The sequence below is a fragment of the Lycorma delicatula genome, chromosome 7 (assembly GCF_047948215.1).
Source record: "Lycorma delicatula isolate Av1 chromosome 7, ASM4794821v1, whole genome shotgun sequence".
NCBI lineage: Eukaryota > Metazoa > Arthropoda > Insecta > Hemiptera > Fulgoridae > Lycorma > Lycorma delicatula.
Window position 1 is genome coordinate 36,279,696 of NC_134461.1, and position 25,129 is coordinate 36,304,824.

Here is a 25,129-nt window from a genome sequence, read left to right on the forward strand (position 1 = left end):
TGAGAAAGTTTTCACATCTCTTCACTTTCAACCACGTAAGTAATAAGAGCTTCGCACAAATAATTTTTTCACATAGGCTTACGTTCTTTATCTGAGACTGATTTTTTTTTCAATAACTGCCCTTAACTATCAAATCACTGAGACAGTGGAGGTAGAAAGCCCATGGGTTTTATACACCTCAGAGTTAGATCGCCCGTTTTTCTAATTCCTCAGTAATTTTTAATTTGTCGCAAGCTGGAAGAATTTTTCTTTTAACGCCCATCACTACTTCCGTACCGTAGAAATTTATTTAAAAAAAACATCAAACACCCTCGCAGAAAATACACCGACTTCAGCCCGAGTTAAATACACGAATCTACTGAATAAAGCAGCAGTAAGCCCGTTTAATAATCGACTATCTGAACTCGATTGTAAAATTATACACACAACCAATCGCCACATTACCTGTATAAACTTCATAATAGTGGAGGAATGGAATTTCTCAGAATCCAGAAATAGCCAGTAAAATACTGCACAAGGCTTATACTGCATCTGAATTGTTTCTTATTACCCACTTTCATTTATTCTGAAGAGGTCATTGACTCCCTAATCTAATGAACGACGTCGTTATAACATTTAATATTACAAATATACAGTACTAATGACTTTTTAACATCTAATTTCTGTACCGTATTTTAAAATCATTCAGGTTTTAAATTACTCAAGAAACAAATTTATTATTCGAAAGAAAATAATTTTTTTTATTATAGACGACTTCTAACTTCGTTATTAGTTTGTTAAAACAAACTTTACCATATATTAATAATATAAGCAACAACAAATTCTTTTTATTTTTGATCGTTACAACCGATTCTCGTTATAAAGACCACGTTATAAGCGACTTTTACTATATATATAAAAGTAATTCTAAAGACTGGATGTATTAAATTAGATGATAACACAACGGAAAATTTAGAATTATATTCCGAGGAAGTTAAAATTAGAGCTTAAAATTATGGCATAAGTCAAGAAAAATCGTTAAAAAGTAACAACAACCTGAAAAAAAAAACAACAAATATATACACATACGGAAGTTATAATACAGAAATACAATAGATAATTGAAAACAAATGCACAAAAATATAAACGCTCACCTACACCTTCATTCACATGGTACAATCAATAATTGTTAAATTATATTTCAGTAACGTAAAGGGACCTTTTTATTTTAGTACGGAATAAACTGATGCAAACAAATTGTGTACAGTTAAATTATTTTTTTCAATAAACGCTTTTATATTCCGTTTGTTTTGTTTTAAATAGAAGAATTATTTTCTCTGTAAATCTAAAAATAAAAAAAAAAAAATAAATAGAAAAAAGTGAAAATAAATATTAAATAAAATATAATGAAAATAAAAACATGAAAAAATAAATAAATAATTTATATAATTTTTATTTTTTAAATCAATTTATTACAATAATAATAATATTCGTAAGAAATCCAGTTGTGGTTGTGGAATAAGGACGGAGAAACATGATTTCAACCCAAGTAAACCAAAATTTTCCACACTATCGATTCGTATGTATGGAATTTCAATACCTGTTATCCATGACAGTTGTAGTAGATCTGAATTCATTAAAAATGGAACATCGTTACTTTTAAAGAAATCAATTCTAAATTGTGCCGTTTATAACTCATTTCATATTTTTAATAATCAGAAGAAACACTAAGATAGGTAGTATATATTTCATTACATTAATAATTTATTATACAAAACAGTAAACAGATCGTTACACTAAAGCCATCATGGCATGTTATTTGTTCACCTTTAGACCTTTGAAAAATTAGTTTGACAACATTAACTGGGTGCTTTGAAATTAATTTGAATTCAACTGATTGTTTTCATAAAATCGTGGTTACATGTTAATAGAAAGTTAGGCGGCTTAGTTGTTTTTGACATAATTTTGATTGTGTTTAATTATTTTTGAGAATCAAGCTATGTAGTGTTTTTTTGTGTCTACTGTACTCTAAACCATATCTAAATATTTACAATTTAATCTGAATTTAAAAAAGTGAAATTCAATTTTGAATTTTTTGTTTCGAAAAATACAGTGTTTTGTCAAAAATAGGGTTTGTTACACAAAAATCATATCAGCATATGATTTTTGTGTAATGCTTTTGCGATGGAAGTACTTCAGCTGCGGTGGAAGAATATAGACTTAGGTAACGTGGACGAATAGTTCCAAACCGTAAAGTGTTTTGTAGAATTTTTAATAATATTCGTGAGATTGGTATACTTCTCATATTTCATCTGAATGTCAACGGGTACATGGTGATGAAAGAACAAACACTCTTCAGGTGGTACAGTTTAGAATACACGACTCAGTATGGATAACATTACGTGCTCACAGACTGCAACCTTATCATGTTCAGACAGTTCAAGCCCTTCAGGCTGATGAGCGTGTCAGACGATTGCAGTTTTGTTAATGGTTAACAGTAATAATTACCACTTAATTCCGTTTTTACTCTTCGAATGAAGCTACTTTTACCCGTTATGACATAAACAACACACGGAAATCACATCGGTGGTCTGAAGAAAACTCACTGTAGTCGAGTCAAATTTCCAGCAACGATCTTACGGTAACTTTTGGTGTGGAATGATCGACAAACAATTAACAAGCCCTTTCATACTAGAACAATATAATGCGGGGAATTTTTAAACAATGAATTTCTTACAGTCTCGAAAATTTCTCATGGCCGAAACGAATTGAAATGTACTATCAACTTGATGGAGCACCAACACATTTCACGAATGAATTAAGAAAATTCTTAAACATTTACTGGTAAATGGATTGGACGAAGAGGGCCAGTTATTTTGGCCGCCTAGATCACCGAACTTACTCCCTTAGATTACTGTTTATAGGGATAGTTGAAATGTGAGAAAAACAAGCAAAAAGTACACACGTGATGAAGTGTTCGTTCACATTCTCAATGCTGCTGCCCTCATCAAGTAACGTGAAGATATCATTAGATGATGGCAGAAAATATAAGAAAATGAATTGAAAAATGCATTGATGTCAATGGTGAAATTTTTGAACATTTTATTCTAAATTAATGCAGTAAAAACCACAGAGAGTTTTTTCAAAAAGTAAATTAAAAGTGTTAATTTTTCAAAGGTCTAAATCTATTCATTAAAAACAGCTGTTTTAATTTTTAAAAATTCGTAACATTTTTCTGTAAGTTTTATTCTGTTTTTTTTCTTTAATAATAAAATTTAATCGATTTTGTTTTTCATAAATTTTATTACATCGGTTTTCTCAGATTTAATTTTATACAAACATGGATAATAACATTTACGCATGTTTTAGTCATTTAACAAAATTATTGCACTTAAAACCTAAAAGAAGTATTTTTTCATCGAATTTTTCTGTTTTGCATTGGACATCATAAAAACAACGAGAGATATGGTTCTGTTTCACTCGACTTTTTAAGTCAAAAAAAGGAAAAAAAACTATCAAGTTTAGCCCTCACATAACGGCTTAAAAATTTCACCACGACCTCATCATCGGGAGAACTAAAATCGAAATTAAATTTTTCACTAGCCGAAACTCGATAAGAAAGCGTTTTCGGACATATGTTGCATGAACTTTTTTCTTTATTTCAAGCTCTAGAATCAGTTCCCAGATCATTTCTTTTTCCTTTTGAATCACTCTGTATATAAATATATAATATTCATAATATTTAGAAACAAATCTCAAATCTTTACTAACGAAGTTGTTTATTTGCACCTCGGTATTGATTGGATTACGACCACAAAAAAAATGTTGATGTGGGACGAAACCTTCTATATATCGGAGTTACAAATTTTAGGTCGATTTCATAAGAATGCTACGTATTGTACTGGGTACCATGATTCGACTTCCAGAAAATTTCGACATATCTTTGCGTTTCACATCCCCAGATCCCAAAACCACCGTCACTTTAAAAGTTTATATTTGCATTTATATATATATTTCACTTAAATATATTATATATAGAATATATTAACACCACAACTGCTGTAATTTTTCGCCAATCACTTTCAAATTGACATATAAAATATAACGACCCAAAATCTCGGTCGAGTTCGTTAATGGGAAAAATCGGACTAGGGGGGGGGGGGGGTGGAAATGGGAGGGCTTTTCCAAAAAATCAAAATATTGCTATAACGTTTTTATTATGTAAAATATCGAATTCGTTTAAAGTTCCTACTATTCTTTGGATAAGAGCATAAACTTATCTAAGTAAACGTTTTTGATATCACCAACCATTGGCCAACAGCGTGGTAAAATGGGATTTCGATGACCAAAAAATCATATCTCCCTTAACAGGCACAGTATCGAATCGGTTTAAAGTGGTCGTTTGTCTTCTAAACATTACCTAAAACTTTTGTCTGAAACTTTTTGTTTGATTTATCATATCATTTTTGATATGATCGGCAAGGGATGACCAAAATGTTGCTGGAATTATAAGAAGATGGGGCTTGTCCTTGTTAAACATGTGAAACTTTTTTCACATGCAACCATTATCGTATTGTGTAAATTTGAAGTTTTTCTTAACTTTAAAAATCTTTTTATCCCCTACTTTGCTCCGGTGAAATCTACCTCCGCCTTCCGGCGTGAAAAGGATTTTTTTATTTATTAGTACAAAATTATATATCTTTTTATAAATTTTTTTATTTAGCCTAAATTCCAAGTAAATACGACAGATTTACTATTTGTTAACTATTAATATGCGTTTTATAATCTAAAAAAAAAGAAGAACATATCAAGTAACAATATATGGAAATCGATTATAAAAAAGAACCCAGGTTGTAAACGATATTTACAAAATAAAATCAAAACAACTACGATAAAAGAAAATATAATCTAACCAGTAAAAATGAACTCTCAGCTGATAGAATGTGGCGTAAGCCATTCTAGTTTTTACGTCAATAACTGAATAAGTATCACCGTGATTGTAGGGTATCATTTCCTTCGCTTCATATAAATATTTTATAGGCTTTTTTTTTCAATTTGTTTTATAAAAATAAATATTCTAAGATAAAAGTGGAGTATCAAATATCAATAGGTTTTATAGAAATTAATATTTGAAATGAATTATCTATCTTAGTCGTTAAAAAAAAATAATTATAATTAATCTTAAAAATGTTTCTTTATTAAAATAATAATGTTAAAATGTTATAAGATTTTCATTTTTATAACGAAAAGTATGTTTCAAATGTCCAAAAATGTCTCTGCATTATAATACTATATTATATTAAAGTACTCACATATACACCGAACATTTTCACACACTTTTTCAGAATATTTCATTCAAATATATTAAAACATGAATAAAAGTTGAAAAAGTAATAATAAGATATTAAATATCAAAATGTTCTTTTTTGGAAAGAAAATAAAACCATGATATTCCATCAGGAATAGGAAAATCTATAATATTAAGACTATAATATAAAATTTTAATTATAAAATCGAAATTTTATCTTTACGTTAATTAAAATAATTTTTAGACATATTTTTGTTATATTTAGAATTAAACCAAAGTAGCCAAAATATCCAAAGTAACCAAACCTTAAATACAGTTGAATGAATTTTAATTAATTGTATAGGATTAATTTATATTAATTCGAACACTAATTAAACGGAGGTAATGCTTAAATTGAAAATTATTTTTTTAAATTTTTTTATGGACAGAAAATCAAAATTCTTCTAATCTTTTGTTGATCGTCATTGATAAGATAAATTTTTAATTTAACTTTTTTAAGAACAAACCAAATCAAATTGTTTAATAAAACCTTTATAATAAAAGAACATGAACTTCATAATGTTTTTAAACTATTTTTATGATTCTGTCAGGATGTAACTATCCTCAGAACGACTGAGGTAAATCTTTTTTAAAACATTTTGTTATAAAATTTTATCGGTATGTCGTTATCAATCTGAAACGGAAAAGTTATAACCGGTCGAACAAAAAAAATATGCTGCTGATCTTTGTTTTCTGAATTGTCTGTAATGTTAGTTTCTAGGATTATAACTAGAGAAACGTTTTCCTCAGTGATTTTTTTCTGTCTTCTTAAAGCGAGACATTCCACCTGCGTTCCACAGTAAAACCATCAACATATCAAATCCTATACTATTCGATCTTAATGTAGCTACCGCCCGGACAACCGAATAGGGGATTGTTTTACATCCACATGATTTATTTCTAATTATCTGAGATTAGGCGGTCTGTTGTTAGACTAAGTGAAGTTAACGTTTCAGTTATTTTTCAATGAATAATACCTCATATTGGAATTCAAGAAAATGAGAAGGCTGACTCATTCGTTGGTCAAGCGAGGAACCCGAATAATGATGACTAAAATATGTAGCTTGTCTTATCTATATTATATTTTGCTATTATAATGTAGCAACTACATTATATTTTATTCAAATCATTCGAAAAAAAGTATTTTTTCAATGGGGTGTTCAAAAGTGGAAGTATTCTAAAATTTTATTGATTTAAAAAAAATAAGTCCATTTTGAATTAGATAAATTAAAATTATACCTTATAATACAGTATTTTTAATGTACTTATTTATTAATATTTTCATAAAATCGAATATTTTTTGTTAACTTACATTTCTAATTTTATTTTTAATAACCTAAATTTTAGGTTTTTTAAGGATTCGGCTTTAACGCGTTTGATGTTTATTTTATTGCGAAGCTAACGCATAGGAAACAGTTTCTCCACCAGATAATACAAAAATACACCACCAAATTCAACATAAAAAATTTAGCAGCGGAAGCAATATAGGGCACTGTGCGTATCGTTGAATTTTATCCTGGATTCCATCCTGGAGTTTAGTTCATAAGATGTCACCAGATCGCATTGCGACCAAAGTGCTACTTAACGTTTTTTTTTTACGTGTTTGTCATTTCAAATGTATCGTATAATTCGAGGGAAAGCTAACTTGACATGTATGTATGGCATTCTAGTTCTAGTAAGTAAAAAAGTATAAGCAAAAAAAAAAAAAGAAAAAACTAAGTTCCACTGTAACAAAAATTGTACTTCTAATAATCAATTCCATACTGCCGGTCAAATCGTATCAAGGTCTCCAAAGTCAGTGAACAATTTACCTAATGCTCCCGGTTTTTATCTACTCGTTTTGTTAAGTGTTTCTAAAAATTCGAATAAATTTAAATCGACGCGTTACATTTCGTGCGCTAGTATTGAAAACTAACGCTTTCCGATGGATTTTATGCTGAAAGTTACCTGTTAAATGCTACAAGGAATTTCTTTCAACTTACAAAAGAACAACTTCTTTCAGTCTACGACATAAACATTTTCTAGTAATACTTTATAAAAGAATTCGTTTTTTTCTTCTTTTTTTACCCAGTCTCCCAGAGCCGGACCCGCACTAAGCATAAACTCAGCCCCGAGGGGTGCCATTGCCTCAAACTACCTCGTCGGGAACAAATTTCCCGGCAGGTAACCGGGACTCGGTCTTTTAGGTTTCATGCCTCTAATGAGAGGACATCTAAGGATCCCCCACTGGGACTCGGTCTTTATGTCTTGTCTCTAATGGGAACTCCCGAAAGGATCCTCCACCGGGACTAGGTCTTACTTTCTCCCCAACGGTAATGCAAGGGAGTACCCACCCGATCATCGTAAGCAGGAGACCAAGGCCTCCCACCTCCTCCTGGATGGAGCTGTCCCTCAGAGATACCGTGATATTCCAATGAAAAATAATTTCCAGATGTCGATGGAGCCATCTTACATCCCCTACCACAGGGTGCATGCCCATGTGACTTGCAGAATAAGCACCTAGGATCCTGCTTGCATTCCTTACGGAAATGGCCAGCCTTACCGGATGTAAAATAGTTGCCTCTTTTGTCTGCGCCAGAACAGAACTTGGTCCTGTGGTCTGGATTCCAACGTCTGAAACAAACGTCGTCGGATGTACGCCGCACCACTCGACAAGCCGCTCACCCAATTCGAACTCGCCCATCAGACAGTAGTTTTTCCGTCAGGATGGGCGGCACTGCAAGTGTAACCAGCTGAGTGGAGCCATAAGCCGGCCGCATTGTAAGGACGTCAATAGTGACCGACTCACCTATCGTCTTGCGAAGCTCCCGAAGAAACTCGTCCTGTGACGTGAGGAGATCCCGTCCTTAACCAAGACGTGGGCTCTTCTGCCGCCCCTACCAGCCAGGGCCGTTGTAGTACCCTCCACCTTTTCGGCAATATCCTTGCTGAGTTGGTCCACCACGCCACTGTCCGTCCGAACCCGGAGGTGGAGCTCCTCCTCTTGGTCGGACGGAGAGGATTCCGGTTTCCCCTGGTGAAACTGCCTCTTTAACCGAACGGAGAAGATCTGCAAAGGTCCGCCCCTCCGCCTTGATCACAACTGTAGTAATCGGCGGACCCGCGGGTCGCTTCTTACTTGCCGGCATCGATGATGATGATGCTCGAGTCGGATGGACGAAAAGGCGTTTCCCCATCCTTCTTCCTGCGTACTCCACGGAATGCCGTAAAAACTGTTCGACCCGCCTTTGTGGACCACAGAAGCACATCCGCTGATCTTGTCCATTCTCCAACAACCGTAGGATGGACCTGCAAATAGCAGAGACTACCTCACGATTCCCCGTAGTAAAATTGATGACCAGAGCGTAATTGGTCCGCCCAAGTGTGACCTCACAGCTGCTATCCTCTTCGAATAGGTCCCGAGTAGTCGACTGCAAAAGGAGGACCTGGCCAGACTTCAATCTGCCAGCAATGGCAACGAAGCCACGAAGCTTTTCGAAATACTATCATGTGAAGGAATTCATTTACGACAAATAACGTTTCATAAATATTAAATCTATTCTGATATATATTAACGATCAATTAATTCTACTTTCATCTAAAATTCTAAAATGAATTTATTTTATATATATATATATATATATATATATATATATTACTTTTTTCTCTTATTCGTTTGCCGTTCTCAACGAAACCTAATGTTAATAATCACGTTTTTTATCTCATATTGATTAGTTTCTTCATTGCCGTTTCATTTACCAGAAGGTTTTTTCATCATTTTTTTCTTCCAATTTTTATTGTTTAGGAAGTTCATTTTAGCGGGTTGAATGTTATATATACGCTACATCTATTGTATTTGAGTTTTTCTTTTCACTAGATTTATATGAAAGAAAGTGTACAGACACCACCGCATTTTAAAAGCTTTTAAAATAATAATATAAATGATTAATAATCTTTACTTCTATAAAATTATAATAAATCTAAAATATTGTACAGTCTTTAAAATATGTTTAAGTTATTATGTTATAATAAAATATTTATGGAAAAAAAATAATAAAAATAAAACAATTTAAAAACCACAGAGAAAAATTATTCTACCTTTAAAATGATGATAAAATTTTGCTTGTATTTCATGTTCATTTATTTATTTACAACAGAACATTATAAAATAAATTATTACGACAAAAATTTTAAATGTCAAATTAAATTGTAGAACATCAAGGAACAATTACATCATTATTTCCTTCCCATAAAAGAAAAACTTTAGTGATGAGAGAGATAAGTTTAATCTATACTAGTAACAAACTTAATAAAATGTCATTTTATCAACAATTTGTTTATTTTCATAGTTTTTACAAACATATGCTAATGATTACTACGGGTTAAACATCATAATATTTACAAGAACAAATAGAATAACAATAAGAAAACTAATTAAAAAATAATAAATTGAAAATTAAATAACCAAGGTAAAAAATAAAAATAAAATTACGCTGTCTTATTGAAAATTAATAATAAAAACCTAAAACCAATCCGCTACTTTTTAGCACATTTCACTACACAATTGATGTTTTATAATACGATAAATTCTTTTAATATTTATTAACGGCCGACTTAAATGCTTTAAGACAAGAAATATTTCTTACTTCAACTGCCAGATTAATATTATCCTTTCAGCCTAGATCTTGCTCCCTCCGACATTCATCTGTTTGGCCCGTACAAGGATACTTTACGAGGTCGTCGATTTTCCACAGATTTAGACGTGCAGGAAACAGTTCAAAACTGGCTTTGTGACCAACGCAAAGTAGTAAGTTTGTGGATCGTTGGACCAAGTGCTTTGACAAGACGGGTGAATATTTAGAAAAACAATGTACCTTTGTTCAAAAAAACTATAGATAATTTTTGATTTGCCCTCTTATATTATAAGTGTTCTGTGTGTATCGTTTTATTATCTTAAATCGTTGAACAACAGCACTAATACCGTATAAATTAGTAAAAGGAAATACAATAAACTGGTTAAATAGTTGATCATATAGGAAACACTGCGGTCTCTTAAATTTATTTTAATTTTGGATTTTTCAAGACAAGGTGCTTAGTACAGTATCAGGGGTTCCATGGTTCGCTAGGAATGATGAGGTGCACGGGTATCTTAGGGTGCTGTTCGTGAGGAGCAGATACGGCTAACCAGTAGAGACTACGTGTCTAAGCTGAACAATCATTTGGATTATCTAGCGTTAAATCTACTTGAAAATGGTGTGGAAGTAAGACGATTAAGGAGGCTACGTATACCGGACCTCGCCGATGTTTGAGGGCATGAATGATCACTGGAGTAGGTGACCTGTGGCATGATAGAGTAGTCATTATGTCAAAGATAGTTTAAACTTTAAAAATCGATACTGAAATTTAACATATATAGTGAAGCTATACTGACTCAAAGTCGGCAGCCTAATTCTTTGTTGAGAATTCAATAATGTTTATAATTTTGTGACTATTGTTTTTATCTGGTCCGATAATATTCCTTTATCTGAATTTAATATTTGTAACTTTACTTGGATAACTTTAATGTTTTGTGAGTTTATTATTTATCTGACTTTATTGTTTGTTATCTGTTATCTTTGTTTTTGTTGTTGCTTCGTTTGTGTCATGAGAAGTGATGCAAATTATTAATATTGTATTTGAGATGGACCATCTTTGGATGGTTACCTGACACGTTACTCTCAGCCAAAAATTTTACTTACGGTCATAATTCGAACTTTTGTAAAAATAAAAGGATAAAGAAAATTATTATATTTCTGTCACCACGGCAACAAAAATAAGTTATGAACTTTTCCCCGCCAAAGACGTATGTACTTTACGTACCATAGTTATTACTATTCTGTGTTTTGTAATCTAATTTCTTTTTCAGGTATCTATTAAGCCTGAATAATTTAATTGTTATTTATCGGTATTATTCCAACAACCATGAGGATAACGAACAAAGCGAGGAACCAGGGGGCGGAGACCTTTGGCTAGACGGAAATGGCGACCAAAGCAAACTCTGCGAGAATGGCGAACGAAGCGAATTCTGTTCCCCTGAGGTAGGCCCCACGGAGCCCCTGGTTCGGCTCCAAGTTTTGTCTGGGCCGACGTGGGGTCCGGTAATCCAGGGGGCGGAGTCCTCTTGCTAGACGGTCGGAATATATATATATAAAACAAGCAATGGAACGAATTAAAGAGCGGTGTATAAAATTTAATAGAAAGATGAAATTAAAATAAAGTAATAAATTAATGAGTTAATTAGAAAATAAATAAAAGAAATTAAAGTTCAGGAAACGAAAGAAGATGAAGAAAAGTTACAAAAGACGTATTTCCTGATAACAGTCTAAAATAAACTTAATGGATTCATTAAGAATTAACAATAGCAAACTTTCACAATCTTGTCAAATTGCCTTCATCTTTTTCAAGAACCTTTTAACACATTAAAACTGACAAAAAAAACACAATTAAAAATTAACACTTTACCAGTGATTTATTACTAAATATCTTTTTAATCATATTTATTTATTGCTCTACTCCGCCTAACTTTTTATTTAAGTTAATTAAATTAAAAAACATAATTAATTTTTTTTTTTAATTATTTATAAAATGTCATTAAAACTTTTAATGTGACTTTTTTAAATTTCGAAAGAATGTCATTACTATTATTTTGTTGTGGCATTAAAAATGATTCGCATTTAAAAAGGACTAATAAAAAGAAAGCATGTAAACTCGTAACATGCCGACAGTATGTATCTTATATACCAATCATTGCTACCTTAGTATTTTTGTAATTCAAAAATTTCCCTTATTTTTTTATACTTTTTAGTGAAAACAGGATAAATCTAATTTTAAGATAAGTTATATTATAAGTTTTATTCAATCTAAAATAATATTTATTATTCCTCTAGTTTTCATTACTGAACGCTGGGAAGGGGGTAAAGATCTGGCTTTGCTTGTAATAGTTACCGGAGAAGTGTTTATATTATGTCTCTCTCACTAATTTACTCTCTTATACAATCAGCAAGCAGAGAGCAATTTGCTAGCATTTGGTTACACAGCTAGCATTTATATTTGCAATTAGGTCAATACAAGGGTCTGCATAGGTATAAGAATGCCATTAGATGGCTGAAAAATTTATTCATTTTTTCACCAAACAGGAAAAAATTTCAGAAAGCTTTCTTATTTGTTAAAATCGATTCTAACTTAGTGCCAAAAAAAGTTTCTCTGATTAAACATGGAGATGTTTAATCAGAGAAACTGAATCGTAAAATCGAAAGAATCGTAAAACTACGAAAATAAGTTTAAATCTAATAATTCTTTATCTATGGAATCCGAAAGCCAGATAGCTATAATCGTAATCTCATACTACGTCACATGGATGATAATTTCTTTAAACTTTATCGGTCGATTGAATTTTATGGTAGCCCATCAAAGTGGATAAATTTGATGGAATGATTATTTCAATTTTGTACCTGGGTAAAATCATACGTGTCTATGTCTGAAGTCACCGTTTGACAATCAGTTGTGCATATTTAAACCTTTTTTTTAACTAATATATTAAAAAAAAATTTATATATATATATATATATATATATACTAACTGATCTGGTAATGCTTCGTCATTACTAGATCTGAGTATAAATATATAGATATTTATACAACGTATATATAAATTAAATGAACGAAAATAAATGTTTGATACAACATTCATAACTTGATACAACTCATTTCGGGACTTCATAAAATTTAACATTTCCCTTTTTCCCTTCGTCCCATCTTCCTTTATAGCATTTCCCCTTATTCCCTTCTTCTCTTCTTCCCTTTTCCCCCTTTACCTTATTTCCCTATTCTCCTACTTCCCTTTTTCGCAAAAATATTTTTTTCACGTAAGTAATATATATTCTTTCTTCTTTCTTTCTTTTTCCTGTTTAGCCTCCGGTAACTACCGTTTAGATGATACTTCAGAGGATGAATGAGGATGATATGTATGAGTGTGAATGAAGTGTAGTCTTGTACATTCTCAGTTCGACCATACCTGAGATGTGTGGTTAATTGAAACCCAACCGCCAAAGAACACCGGTATCCACGATCTAGTATTCAAGTCCGTGTAAAAATAGCTGGCTTTACTAGGACTTGAACGCTGGAACTCTCGACTTCCAAAGTAATATATATTCTGAATGAGCCAAATCGAACCAAAAATACAATTTTTCGAAATATGACGATCCCAGCGCCAACTAGCGGGTACAAACTAATTCAGAAACCTTCACGGGTGTGCGCACAACTCACGTAAGTTTTATCGCAATTGGATATATATTATATATATATATATGTAAGATGTATATGCAAGGTTTTGATAGACAAGGTTTTTTGCCTATCTGTTATCATTTGCAATCGATACCTCATAGGGGACCATAAGTAAATTTGATTCATAATAATCTTGTGAAGCGAGACCCCCGATGAAACCCTTCATTAAAACATTCAAAGGTTCGACTTCATATATAGGAAAAGCATTTGCATAAGTGGTCCAAATAAGTTTAATATTTAACAACATAGTACAAGAAATAAATCACAGGAGGAAAAAATAAAAACAACTTTAACAATACCAAAATATGAAAGAAATACTATATAGATAAAACAAATATTCATCGGTAAATAGAAACAGCTATAATTTGTAAACTATCAAACTGACGTTCAATACACAGTGAAAAAGTCACTCCGCATTCTCACTCCTAGTTTCCTTCTCCAGGCCACTCCTCTTACTAGATCTTCCAGGTCCAGCACATGGAAACGTATCAGTCGCCTGATGTCATTGCTGTTGTCCAACAGATTTAATAACAGATAATTTACATGTTTTTCTAACCTCTGTCTGTACCGTAAGCTAATTTTTTGGATCTCTTCGTAAACAGAAGGTAATCCTAGATAGCCAGAATTTCTTTCTATCCCTAACAAAGCATAGCGCCTAGGTTATGGTCCTCAAAAATGTATTTTTGAATCTTTGAATTATCTGAATACACACAGCTAGATCCCATACCTCCAGATTGATTTAAGGATAACTCTGTTGTAACACAACATCATGTTCCTTACCAATAAAAGTTTCTTGCTGATTTGACAATGTTTTAAAAAAGAAATTAGAATTGATATGTCTAGTCTTTGTAACGGAATAGTGGTTTTTCATCCACCTTTTCTGCCACTTATCCGACAGATTTTGGGTTCCAAACGGGCAGCTTTGAATTTTTTTACTTGTTATAAAATTTATCTTCAATTTATATAATTAAGGTTATTAATATTGGGTGAAAACCTATAGTTATTAAAATGAATAAATTATTAAATTTTAATAACATTTTAAGAAGTATATATATATAAAAATATTATTTATTTATTGTATAAATAATTAAAATATATATATATTAAACGTTTTTAAGGGAATATAAAAGTAATAAAATAAATATTTACACCATCATTATTTTTTTCTTTTTTTAATGAACAAAGATCTTAGATAAAAAAAAAATATATATATATATATATATACATGTACATTTATATGTTCCCCAAAGAAGTAAACAATCGTTTTATTTCCTGATAGATAACTGATATCTCAGTATAAACAGTAGAACCAGTCATATTTATTCTAAAAGATGTAAAACAAGAATAAAATACTTTATTAAATATATTCGTACTTTTAGGAATAAGAGTGACAATTTAAATAAATATACTGTACAAAATTGGTGCCGATTCAAATAAGTAAATTAAATCTTATGTAGTTGCAATTGTAATTATTTTTTTTGTGAATTGTAAATAATATTCATATAGATGTGAATCTTTATATATGTTATTAAATTCATAAATGTAAAGATAATACGTACTTAAAGTAGGCATAATTAGTTTATAGACATTGGCATCAAAATCAAGTTGATATCTTCATTTGTTAACGAGAAATTAAAAAAAAAAAAAAAAATAGTAAATTTTATTGTTACTTCATTTTAACTTTTAAAACTCCAAATGTCAAAAAAAATTCTTTCTTATTATGCACTTTCACCGAAAGAAGAACACAAATTTTCATCAAATTATCTTCAATAGTTTTTTCTGGTGGTTGATTATGAATCGGTCATGACATTTTGTTTTCTATATATAGAAAATTTAAACATATCGATTGTTGTCAACAATTCCTCAATGATTTTTTTTTTTAAAACTACGAATGTTTAATTGTTAAATCTTTTTCCGATCTTAATACTTCTATAATCATCTAAGTTACTGCACATTACAGCATAATTTCTGACGGATAATTAATGAGGCTATTACAAATTATTATTTATTTTTTTTAACTAAAAGAAAAAAAGAAACAATCAGAAAAAACCAGAGGGGGAAATAGTAGATATGTTTCTGTCAACATTTAAAGTTCATAACAAATATACGAGTATGTATATTTATATAATGCCGTGCATATGCTATAGTAATCGCGCCTAGAGCTTAATTTTATTTATATTAATTAAAAACATTTCATATTACACAACTAAATAAAGAATTACTTTTTTTATACGAATGTAAATACCTATATATATCGTGGCACCTAAGAAATTCAAAAATTATAGCAACGCACTAATATACGTCAATTCTTATTATCTTGAGCCAACCCGATGACCCAATTGCAATCCCTACACTCCTACAGAGCAAAAATAATATTATCTATACAGCGTCGTTTTGGTCTACCCATAGGTCTAGTTCCATTTGGTCTTCAAACTAAACCCCTAGTAATTATTCTTATTTCCCATTCGGATGAAAAGTAGAATAGCACTTAGTAAAAGTAGAATAACTACATCCGGAATCGAATATAATTTTCGCATCTCAGAGTTTGAACGCTTTCTTCTTAATACTTAAATACTAATGTTATAAATTATAATACAAATTTTTATCATTTTTAACCTAATTAAAACGATAAAATATTGAGACTGTAAAGAAAAATAAATGAAATAATTACATATCTATTGTTTGGTTTTAGAACCTACCTTTTTACTTCCGTGTACGAAGTATTGTGATAAAAATTTCGGTTTTCAGATTTCAACGGAAATATCCACTTTGACCATCTTTCGGCGTGATGTCTGTATATACGTATACAGACATTTATATTACAGACTCTTATACGTATACAGACTCTTTATGTTACTCAAAAACGATTAGCCGTAGGATGTGAAATTTTGAATTTAGGACTGTTGTAACATCTAGTTCCAACATCCAACGTCCAAAATCCAAAAAAATTGGATTTTGGATCTTTTTTTAGCTGCAGTAAAAAGTCCTCATTGAGAGATTTTCTACAATATAAGTGGTACTTATTTTCATTGGTTACAGAGTTATAGCCAAATAAAACTTTAATTAATGAAATATTTGAATTTTATAAGGTGAAGGCACATCTGTTCGAATCCTTTTTTTAACTTTTTTTTCTAATTCATATATATTGATTTATTAATAATTATTAACCTCTGATTGCAAAAAAAGTCTACAGTAAATAATTATTCAATAATAACAATAAAAAAAAAAAATGAAAAAATATCAGAAGTTATTAATGAAATAGAATTTTATGTTCTTATCATTAAAAAAAATGTTTATATGCAATTCAATAGGTACAAGGAAGTCTTGTGGTGTCCACACTAGTTTTGTTTTTATTATTCTATATTAATAAACATTTAAGATAATTATTTTTTTTCGAATGGAATTAGTTAATAATATTAAACTTACGAAGAACAGTCAAGATAAATATTTTTGCAACTCTTCTTGTGACAGAAGAAATAATTTGAATTTTTTTAAAAATTTTATTGTGTAGATTATACTTTATTATTAAATAAATTTTAAAATTTATTCTTTGTTTTGTAATAAATATTTTTTAAATTTGCTTAAAAAAGGTATGTACATGAAAAAAATAATTTATAAAAACGAAATATGTTACATAGAATACCGGTTTAAAGGAATAAAATTACATTTCAGTTTATACTGATATTTAACGTTAATCTTATTCCCAAGATAATAATGTAAAAATATTATGAGTTAAGAAAAATCTTTTAAAATTCTATTCTTAACTTCTGTAAACTTTCTTTCTCTCTCTCTTTGACGTGTTTCTTTGTTGTATTTTCTTATTTTACTTTGTACCATCATGGGAATTGCAAATCTAATGATTTCAATTTGTATCTTTTAATTACGTTTTTCTTTTTTTAGTTAAATAAAATTACAGTTTAAATATTAATATGACATTATTATATTTTACTACATTATGCACAGATTCTAAACATTCTAATCTTTCAGATTCTAATAATTAACTCAATATCTCATTCATTTTCACCCTTCCAACTACAGATAATTTATCTTTAGCTCAATTTAAACAAAAAAATCCGGTTAATTTGAAGAATAAAGTTGTGTGAAGAAATTACATTTTTATTTTCAACTTTTCAAATTGCAATAAATACTACAACGAAAGCCTCGGATTTGTTTCAATTGATAATTTATTTTTTCTGTCCGTAGGGTTTGGATAATTTATTCTAAAGTCGTATATTTAAAAAAATATATAAACAATATAATATTTTCAAAAAAAATGTACGCTCTAGATGATAATAGACTAAAAACACAGTATTGTAGCGATACAATTGCATTAATATTACTTCCTGGCAACCGAATAATACTACCTCTTGGAGTAGCTATTGAGATGGGTTTAATAGGCGATTATAACAGGTTACCACTTTCTAAGCAGCTAGATCATTTTCCCATGGATGAGACCACTGAGCCGCCTAAACAAAGAAAAAGGATGTAAAGCCACATCTCTTAGTCTTGTATATCACGGAAATAATAAAACTGTATGAACTATTGGAGATAGTGTAACCGGGGCCGACTTTGGGGTAAGTTTGATTAACAGTAAACAGCTCAGAATTAACCCGAAAGATATTGAATTCTTTAAACGAATTATTCAGCTAGTTAGAGAACAGAATCTCATAGGACATACTTTCACTAGAAACGTTTTGAGAGCATTTAAGGTAGTGTTATAGAATATGCACTACTCGATTTCTCTCGATATTATCAGAGAAGGGATTGACAACCAAGGCCATAGGGAACGAATCAACGTAAATGCCCTTCACCAGACAACTAAAGAGCCAATATCGACCTTCTTTATTAATTTAGAGCCAGCGGACAATAACAAGGAGATATTCAGTTTGAAATAAAAGTTAGCTATCTAAAGGATACCTCGGATTGTCCATTGCATGCGGTACCAAGAATATGGGGACAGCAAAAATAAGTACATGAGGCCTTACCGTTGCATTAAATATGCGGGAGGGCTTAGGATCGCCGACTGCCAGAACGGCGACAGGAATGCCTCAGCAACGTGTACATTATGCTACTCAGATCCCCCTGCAAATTACAAGGGTTGTTAAGTCTATAAGGAGATTTCAGAGAGAAAGGAAAAGAGGAAGGAATACTTTACTACGGTTACTAAGCCTTCTGGGATCTCTATGGACACGCAAGGCAGCTCCTCCGAGATGGATGATAACAACTTCCTATGACAAACTTTAGAATTCATCTACTTTGGAGAAGATTGATAAGGTGACAATGAACAACAAGTTTTTGATGCAGCAAATAGAGAACCACACAGGTCTATTGCGAAGGTGATCACAGAAATCTGCAAATGGGAGTCTGCGGATTGCAAAGTGGAGCATCTGTGGTCTTTTGAATATAAAAGAAGAATTACAGGCGTTTATCCCGACTGAACGGCTCGATGTTATTATCTCTGAGATACATCTCACCGACTGAAAGTATTCGCGGCTATTCCGTATACCTGACCAAATACCAAACGGCAGAAGGCAAAGAGGAACTTCGCTGGTAATTAGAAATGGGATTAAGTACATCCAACTCCCGCCAATTGGAACCTACCATATCTAATCGACTTCAGTTGAGTTGACAGATTGGCTTGGACCACTGAGGCTGTCTGCGATTTTCTGTTCTCCTCATCATGGGTCACAGATGAGATATTGTATTTCCGACCCTTGGTCGTTCCTTTATTTCAGGGGATGACTGAAATCCAAAGCACCTACACTGGAACTCTAGACTAATAACTACCCGTACTAGAGTACTAAAATGACTGTGTTAAAAGGTTACAGCTCAACACTTTCTTTGGCTTGGAACCGACCTACTAGCCCACGGTTATAACCAAAGCTCCTGACGTCTGGGATTTCTTTGTAGCTCGGGAGTTAGCCCTCGATACACTGGCATCAGAAATAGCCTTAGCACCATTTCCGATGCGATCGATTGTAAAAATAAACTGCTCAAAAAATAAAAATATAAATAAAAGAATAATTAAAGTATAATAATATTATTAATTAATATATAATTGAAACATTGTCGAATATTATTTAACTTTATACCTTTATTTACGAATTAAAATTCAAACGATGCTCTGTACAGTAAAAACTGGTGTTAATAAATGGGAATATATAAACTAAGTAGTAATTTAAAAATAAAACAATAAACAAAAAATTTATATTAAAACATCTATTTACTTCTGTTTGGAAATTCACTTCAACTTAATGATATCGTTATTATAAAAATCATATAACAAAATGTGTTAAATTTTTATCGCATTGAACATACTAATAACATGAAAATAATACGTTACCTTATATTTTTAATATTAAAGGAAATGTACCGAAGTTTATGATTCTCGAGAGGCGTGTGGTTGTATAGTACTCAGATAACTGCAGTTGCAAATTCAGTCGATTTGTATAGCGTTAAATATTAATTCAGTTACAAAAGCTCAGCTCACAAAATTAATAGTAAAAGTAAGAAAAAAAAGAAAATAAAAACTTAATTTCAAAAAAAAAATATATTAATTACAATTTTAGTAGTGCAGAAAAAGTTTTATTCTTATTAATAAAAAAAAAAAAAAAAACAAAAACTCATAATACGAACGGAGTGATTGATTGATTCGTATGATATTCTAGAAGTCTACAGACATTTGGTTCTTGATTCGGGAAAGAAAGATTAATTTCCTTGTTTGTGTAATTTGTGTACATGTACAATGTTACACCTCTGGATCACCAGATTCGAATATGCTGCTTCATTCTACAATCAAACAAAATAATGATCGCTGCGAATAGTATCAAGGCGTTAGGGTTAGATTATAACTGATTTGCTGAGCCTACAAACGGTTGAGAGCTACAGTTGAGGATGTGTAGCGCTAACAATCTAAGCCCTATCCAAAAAAACCTTTGTTTAGGAAACAGTTAGTATATTAATAAACCTTATTCATTTTTTATGGAGTATCCATATTTTTGAGGAACTCATCATCGCAAATCAGCTGATTTCGAAGTCGAGAGTTCTAAGGTTCAAATCCTAGTAAAGGCAGTTACTTTTATTCGGATATGAATACCAACCAGATCGTGAATAGCGGTGTTCTTTGTTGGTTTTTTTATCCCCCTCCCCTGGCCGGACATACAGTTAAGTATAACTAAGCCCAGGAGAGTGTCCTTTGACTCTAACAGATCTTCCCGCCCACGAGCTGTACGTGGGGCAAGGCAGGTCGGCCCGCCGGTTGGATTTTTATACTGTGCCAGCCTCTAACCCTCAGCGAGGAGACTCCTGATCCAGCAATGCTGCAACCTTTAACCCCCGCCCCTCGCCGAAGGCCGGGTCTCGGTCTTGTTTGCGCCTTATGCCTCAAATAAGGGGTTCCCAAGAGAATCCCCCATTTTACTTGGGTCGTAACTACCCCTTATTGGATGTTGGGTTCTGAAGATCGTCATCACGACAAGGAACAGTCATAGCAGTACACGTCATGTACGCAGTCCCCAACTGCTCATCGGGGCTGGCACACTCCGATGATCAGTTGGGGACTCTGTGCATGGCGTGTACTATTATGACAGCCTTTATTAGTTGGGTTTCAATTAACCACACTTCTCAAGAGCGGTCGACCTGAGAATGTACGAAGACTACACTTCATTTACATACATACATATCATCCACTGAAGGAATACTTTACGGTGGTTCCGGAGGCTAAACTGAAAAAGAAGAAGTATCCGCATTGTTATTAACGCATTATTTAGCAATCGTCTATTTAAATTAAAATAACGGTTTAAAATCCTTTTATTTGGTATTTGTATTTCATGAAAACAAATTTTATTCTACATGTATATCATCCGACCGATTTGAAAAAGTGTTGTGTATAAATTTTTTAAAAGAAAAGAGTACATTCATTGATTGCTTTTTTACAATTTTTCCCAATCCCTCTTATGAGTATGATGTAGTTCTAGTATGAATATAACATGCACTAGTCAGAGTTTCATTCACTGAAGTGAATGATATTCTGTATACAGCCAATCCCTTAGGTAATCAAAAAGAAGGCATCGCTTTTAGAAACTAAAATCATCTCGGTAAAATTGGTTTATTTATGTGCAACAATACAGAAATCTCAATGAAAAAGACAGCGGAAAATCACTTTATTCCTTACTTTCCGAAATAAGCCAGTCACAGGATACCGGTTATTTTGTAGAGTGGCTATAGTGATTTGTGGCTTGTCTGATATCAGGTCACCTATAACCGCTAGGGTACGGTCCAGATATCAAGAAGATAAGTAACAGATGAGAATAAAAACATAACGCCTTACAGAATTCTTTAAAATGTGGGATTTAATTTTTTTAAATTCCGTTGACTACTAGGGATTATTTTTAAGTTCGTATGACTGCAAAATTTAAAACCGAGTGCCCCTTTTGAATACAATTATAATATCAATTATAATTTTCTTTTTCTTTTTTAATCGTTAACAGCAGCCCATAAATTAGCCTTGTATTCTTGGCAAATGTTTAATTTTTATTCGAGTAGCTGTTCACTAAATCGCTTACAATAAACAAAAATTCTACTATCATTATTCTAAGATCTTTATCAATGAACGATTATTTTTTAAATTTGTATTCGTAATAAAATTTATTTTTTGCATAAAATAAGTTCATTTTTATTTACATAAAAAACCGCAACCTTAATCAAAGCAAAATTAACTAACACATACTCTAAAATAAAATTTGGGGAGAATCATCTGAAACTTTCCCATCGAAACTGGCGTAAGACAACGAGATGGACTTCCTGAATTACTTTTTAATCGTGCTCTTGAAAAGGTAGTTAGAGAACGGAATAAAAATTTAGACAAAAATAGCGTAATAAGACGGGGGACTAAAAGACAAGCTTATCTGTTTAGCTTTTGCTGATAATATGGCATTATTAACAAAAAACTGAACAACAGAAAGAATTAGATAATCAAGCTGCTAAAACGAGACTATATATCGCGTTTGAGAAAACTAAAATTTTGTCTAATGGTAAAAACTGCCCAAATTTCCTTAGTATAAATAATAATAAAAAATAGAAAAATTGGATAATTTCAAATATCTCGAAAAATGTTTAGTTAAAATTCTTCAGATAAGAAAGCGTTAACAGCTAGAGCTAATCAAATGGAATCAGCTTTCCAATTAAGGAAAAACATATATAACAAACACTCTTTATCATGGTACTCAAAATTTCGACACTACAAAACTGTAATTAAACCGAAAGCACTCTATTAGCAGAAACCTGTGCAACAAAATTCTACTTTTTTTTTTTTTGTCTTCAGTCATTTGACTGGTTTGATGCAGCTCTCCAAAATTCCCTATCTAGTGCTAGTCGTTTCATTTCAGTATACCCTCTACATCCTACATCCCTAACAATTTGTTTTACATATTCCAAACGTGGCCTGCCTACACAATTTTTCCCTTCTACCTGTCCTTCCAATATTAAAGCGACTATTCCAGGATGCCTTAGTATGTGACCTATAAGTCTGTCTCTTCTTTTAACTATATTTTTCCAAATGCTTCTTTCTTCATCTATTTGTCGCAATACCTCTTCATTTGTCACTTTATCCACCCATCTGATTTTTAACATTCTCCTATAGCACCACATTTCAAAAGCTTCTAATCTCTTCTTCTCAGATACTCCGATCGTCCAAGTTTCACTTCGATATAAAGCGACACTCTAAACATATACTTTCAAAAATCTTTTCCTGACATTTAAATTAATTTTTGATGTAAACAAATTATATTTCTTACTGAAGGCTCGTTTAGCTTGTGCTATTCGGCATTTTATATCGCTCCTGCTTCGTCCATCTTTAGTAATTCTACTTCCCAAATAACAAAATTCTTCTACCTCCATATTTTCACATTCAGCGGTCCACCTTTGTTATTTCTACTACATTTCATTACTTTTGTTTTGTTCTTGTTTATTTTCATGCGGTAGTTCTTGTGTAGGACTTCATCTATGCCGTTCATTGTTTCTTCTAAATCCTTTTTACTCTCGGCTAGAATTACTATATCATCAGCAAATCAGTAAAATTCTACTAAAAATCTAGAAAAAAGAAAGGAAAATTATAAGAAACATTTTAGGTCTTAAATATCAAAATAATCAGGTAAAATTAATTCCAAATAACAAACTTTATACTAAAACTGAAAAATTGTCAAACGTGTTAAGGAAAAAACGAATTGCATTTTACTCCCATTTATATAGAATGAATAACAACATTAGATTGACTAAACAAATTTTGATTTCCTCCAAAGTAAAAAAAAACTAAGAGTAAATGATTCACACAAAACCAAGAAGACTTTATTTTTTTTACCAACGGTACCACCGTTAGGTATTGCTTCAGAGGAGGAGATGAATGATTTGTACTGTGTGTAAAAATGCCATGCCTAATCGGGACTCGAACCCGGGGTCTCTGGATGAAAGGACGAGACGCTACCACTCGCGCCACGGAGGTCGGCAGACCAAGAAGACCTAAAAGAGCTGAGGATAACTTGAGAAGTTATACGAGAAAGACAAATTTTAAAGAGAATGTATATTAAAAGATGGAAATAAAAGGTTCGAAAAAGCGCAAAACATAAGAAAAACATAGTTGAACTTTCTGAAGAACGAAGGAAAGGGATATCAGAAAGAATGAAGATATACCGGACAGAAAAAAAAGAAACAACCGCAAATAAATAAATGATCTAATATGTTCCAAGGTGAACTATTCGGGTGGGGGGAGAGTTCATTATTTTAGGTAGTTACATAACTACAAGTATAATTTGAATTCGAGAAAATTTAAAACATCTAAAACACTTACAAAATCTTTAACAAAATCTATTACATACGTTATAGAAAAAAATCGTTAAGGTCATTAAACATTTTTCCTGATTATGAATTTCAGTTAATTGGATTAGATTTAGTAAAAGTTTGAAAAATAATAAATCATAATTGTGGTTCACAAACTTCGTTTCAATTTATATCTAATATTCTCCCAAATTAGATTTTTAAGAGATAGTTTACATCATTGACCCTCCTCGTGTTAGCAACTCCTATGTACGTAAATATTTATTATATTAATAATAAAGAATTAAACAAAAATTAAAGAATGCCAATTTATATCGTTTACAAACATTTTGTTTTTAAGCTGAGGGGAGTTTTTGCGATCACTGATTTTATTGATGAAAACCTAATAAAATTAAAAATAAGAAGGTATAATATTCTTAAGATTTATTCATTTTTAAGAAATTTTTTAACACGGCACCACTTACTAGTATAAATACTTTTTTTACATCCACCCTTAATAAATTTTTCCCTGAGATTTTCTCAGAATTCAGTTATTAAATTATTAATTTAGTTTCCTATTTTGCTACTTCTTTTATCAAAAACTTTTATATGTTAACTGAATTATATTTCCATTATAAATAAATAAATACGTACTTGATGTATAACTAACAGATTTTTCACACATTATACGAT

The 25,129-nt window shown here is 31.4% G+C and overlaps 1 long non-coding RNA gene across 1 annotated transcript in view; it reads right to left on the reverse strand.

Moving 5' to 3' along the window:
- Positions 1-1,210: 1,210 nt before the first annotated feature.
- The window catches only part of LOC142327397 (uncharacterized), a 36,957-nt gene continuing 13,038 nt past the window's right edge, over positions 1,211-25,129 (reverse strand). The window contains exon 3 of the long non-coding RNA XR_012756978.1: positions 1,211-1,324. This is a non-coding gene — a long non-coding RNA (uncharacterized LOC142327397). The remainder of the gene's footprint in view (positions 1,325-25,129) is intronic.